The following is a 4,755-nucleotide window of genomic DNA, read 5'->3' on the forward strand; positions in this document are numbered from 1 at the left end:
CGAACTAGTGTGGCAGGTTTCGGGATGGGGCAGTCGCAGTTTTCAACCAATCGGCATCAAATTTTTCACTCATATTCTTTGGACTCTCAGACAGGTCGTGAGAGTATTAGGGGGAACATGTAGTGGTGGGGGAGGGGCACTGGTTTTAAATATATAAAATCAATTGGCCTAAAACGTATGATGCTTATAAAAACCCAAAGCTTTGTGCATCAGCACATAATTTTGCACAACTATTCTTTTGGCTCCCAGCCAGGTCTTAAGGGCATGGGAGGGGGGGGGGGGGCTGATAAAGTGGGAAGGCATTAAGAGTTTCTGACTAATTGGGATCAGATTTTTCACACTTATTCTTTGGGCTCTCGAACAGGCCGTAAGGGCATTGAGGGGCAGATCGAGTAAGTGGGGGGGGGGGGCAGTTTTTGAAATATATAAAATCAAGTGGTCTAAAACATATATGATGCTTATGAACTCCCTAATCTGAATCAGTGAAATTTTACTGATTTTCAGGGAAATTTCACTGATTTAAACAAGTAGAAATGGGTCACTGACACTCAGTGAAAGGTTACTTATTGAATCAGTGAAATAATCACTTTTGGGGGTTAGCAGCACTGCACCATGTCAATGCAGCAATAATAATGAAATAATATTTTAGTACATTTAATCAAAGCATCATAGTAAAAACTTAAAACCCATAAATATGATCAAATAATGAAAAAAGTGCAAAGTACCGATGCTTTTAAATGAAAAACTCCTATATTACTTTAATTTCAAGATTGGACTGTCATGTACGAACCCGTTAAGTAAGTCCTTCCTATACCAGTTAGAGTATATTTATCTTGCAGTTCATTCAGAAGACTTACAGGCCGCAAATTAACAAATTTAATTAAGGAATTATTCTTGCTACTTAAGTAAAAGAGTAACAACAACGCTTAACTTGAAAATCTAGAGGTTATGCTTCACATGATTTACTCTGGTGTTACTGAACTGATTAGCGAATAAGTCCGAAATCACTGATTAATCAGTGAAATGTCTGACTACTGTTTCAATCATTGAATTTTTCACTGATTCATATTTAGAGAGAAAATATACAGTTTTCGGTAATCGGAACCAAATTTCGCACATACATTCATTGGACTCTAAAGCAGGATGCAAGAGAAGGGGGGGGGCAGACGAAGGGTTAGGGCATATGGGTGTACGTTCGCAGCTTTTAACCAGTCGGCATCAGATTTATTGTACATATTCTTCCAGTTCCCGAACAGTTTGTTAGAGTATGGGGGGGGGGGGCATAGAAGCAATTCAAATAAAGGATGGGGCACTGCCGCAGTCGTTGAATAATCGGCATCTAAATTTTTCACACATTTTCTGAACTCTCGGACATGTCGTAAGAGTTTTGAGGGATGATGGGGTGGGGGCACAGTTTTTTAAATCTACATTATAAAATTCAATTTTGTGTTGTTGAGGCTCGATACCGTCCACACCGTTGCATAGATCGACTTGGAAATTTAGACACGTGTAGAATAAGCGCTGGGGATGTTTCCTACCGCAACCCAAATCGCTAATTCCTCATAGCTTTTTTAAAATAAATAATTCAAAACAGAATTGACTGTACATATATATATATATATAAAATCAAGTGACTTAAAACTGATAATGCTTATGCAAATTAAAAGTTTTTGACCAATCGTTAGCAAACTTTGCTCACATATTCTGTGGGCTGCAAAGCAGGTCGTAAGAGTTAAAGGTGGGCATGTGAAGGGATGGAGCAGGCAGAAAATGGAGTATAATTTTTATAATTAAAAACAATTAACATTATCTGTATTCATGCTCATATTTCTCTTTTACGTTCTCGGAGACTTTTCAAAGTTTAGTTCAAATTTCACTGTAGATTACATTTAAAGATCATGCGTGGTTTTCTTCGCCAAAATTCCTGCGCAGAAGCCGTCTAAATTAATTGTGCAGGATCATGTTCAGAATCGTGTAAAGAAACATGTCCAAGAACCTCCGAGAATCCTGTATAGAAATTTTCAGATAAGATGTCACCACATAGAGCCTATATTGCAGTACAATTTTCTGTTGAAAATCATGATCGATATTTTTTACCCTTGTTCCAAACGGCCCGAATAAGATTTTACTGGAATTGAATAATAAACGCTTCTATCTTTGCGTTAGGAAAATGTGAATAAAGAAATTCTTTTTTGTGCAATTCAAAATTTTTCTTACATGAGAATTTTGTGCACGTTTCAGAAAATCATAACCGCCTAGTTACATTTTTACAGCTTTTTATTTGCTAAAGCTTAGGAGATAACGCACGTAGTCTTATTGACGCACATTTTTAAAAAAGATTGGCAGCCGTATCAAATGGTGTTGTTATACATTATCTTATCTAACTTTAAATGATTTTGAATTCGAATAAAAAATTTTAACTTTGGCATGGATACCGTTGGATCTAAAAAATATATGTTACTTCTCAAGGTTTTTCAGTTATTTATCTTATTATTGTATGTATTAATGTATTATTTACCTCAGCCGAGGCTTCAATGTGAACAGAAAAAGCATTGACTTTTATTCTTATTATTACAATAAAACTACTGGTCAAGAACGTGTAAACAATCAAATATAATGTAAATGTTCTATTTTAAAGTATAGTTTTTCATGCGGAATGTGTATCTGATCTAGATTTTTTTTCATACTTTCCAAACCATTTTTTTTCTTTAATTGCAGACGAAAAAACTGTCTGCTTCCATCATAAATTATCATCTGATTTTTACTATTGTTCTGAAACGAAGAAATCTGGGAAACACAAATTTTGCAATTTTATATACCTTGAGATGCTGTTTTGCTGTCTCACACCATTACCTGTCACTCTTCTGTCAAATTTCTTTTTACATTCTTATTCATGAGAGTGAAATGCAATTGTCTGTGTTTATATCTTTCTGTAGTTATTTATGTATGTGTGTCTGTATGTGTGCATATATTCACTGAAAGAAATTTTATAATAATACTTGATATTTCAATATTCATAATTGATATAGTCGATTACAATTTAGGGAAATCGTGTAAATATAAAAATTATAATTAGCGTAATTACGAAACTTTAAAATTAGAATATGAAAACTTAATATCTTTAGAACAAGAATTGGTATATTCAATAGCAAAGATAGGTATTTTATGTATTAAAACGCAGAATAAGAAAAATTGATAAGGACATATTCAAATAATATAAAAGCGATTATAGGAATTAATAGATTGATGTACAAAAGTTAATATAAATATTCTACCAATTACTATAGTCAAAGAGAAAGTGAAAGGTAATAAAAAATATTTTTATTTTCTGTGATAGACGCTAACAAAAATTGTAATCTTCAGTTGAGGAAATTGCCAAACACTATATAAAAAAATCCGAATAGCTCCGATAATCTCCCGTTTCCCGCTAAACTGGTGAAGATTCATGTATGGACACGTGTTTTCCGATGCTTTGTTTTTAAGGCAAGAGTGGTAATAATTGGCTGAAGTATACATTTTTTTGTGATATTCAACTTACATATTATAAAAGTTGTTAGTTGAAACTTTGAAGGATTTTACCACTCAGGTTTTGAACATCAGATTACAAAGCATTGCTGAAGATTCTAGAAGATTTCAATATATTTTAAAGATTTTAAAATATTTAAAAGGCCATAAGATTAACATGGGGAAATTTTGGTCTTCGAAACAATGAGATTCACGTTTCTGGATTTAAACTTTGCATGCGGGAGATATTAAGAATTTGTTAAAGAGTCTCTAATCAATCATTTCCATTAAATTAATTTAAATTTTGATGCACCTTCCCCTTGTGGAGCCCCAAAAATGCCCCAAAAACAACATAAAAAAACAAAAAACTTACTTTGAGCTTTCAGAGGACAAACGAGTGTGTCTAGGAGGGTGATTTAAAGGAAAAAATTATAAAAATAATCTCAGAACGACAAAATTGAATGTAATTTTTATAGAATGAAGTCTTACTAAAATAATTAACTTTTCATGACCAAAGTAAAACATTTTAGGAACAAATATTAGTTATTTAAAGCACAGTAATTGCAGAAAAATAGAAATTTCAAATATTTATTTACAAAAAAAATTGTTTAAAGAAACAAAATTTATTTAAATAAATAAGAAGGATAAAGTTCCGAATAGGTGAACGTGACGATATCCTTCACACTGCGTATACTTATGTATTTTGATGCGCTGATTACGAAGATGATAGTGAAAATTGGCGACTAGGCGATTTTCATGGTGAAATCGCGGAAAAACCATAAAAAATGTGGTTTTTTGCGTTTATCACAGCCAATATGCAAAATCTCGCAAAATGCTCCCAATAAAAATTGTAGATCTTACAGAAATACACATTTTTCGTAGGATACATTTTTTTGTACTAGTGATAGTTTTCGAGAAACTTAGTGATATTTGGATTCTTATGAAAAAAATAATAAAAATCATGCTCTTTTCGTTTTCGAGTGTTAACCGTCCCCCCTATCAGCAAACGGTCTTATACACGTAATTGAACCCGTTTCCTAAGTTTTTTCTGGTTCCAGTCACAGGGGTGCCTTCCCGCCCCCCCATGACGCGTGGGAAAAGGGACAAGGGTGTGAACTTACATTATTGCTGTGACCAGTCACAGTAGTGCCTTCCCGCCCCCACGACGCGTGCATCTCTGCGAATTTTTGTGGCGGCAACGCATAAAGAAAATAGTTGCTGATCCGTTTAAAGAATTGATTATTAACATAA

The sequence above is a fragment of the Belonocnema kinseyi genome, chromosome 1 (genome assembly GCF_010883055.1).
Source record: "Belonocnema kinseyi isolate 2016_QV_RU_SX_M_011 chromosome 1, B_treatae_v1, whole genome shotgun sequence".
In the NCBI taxonomy this organism is placed as follows: Eukaryota; Metazoa; Arthropoda; class Insecta; order Hymenoptera; family Cynipidae; genus Belonocnema; species Belonocnema kinseyi.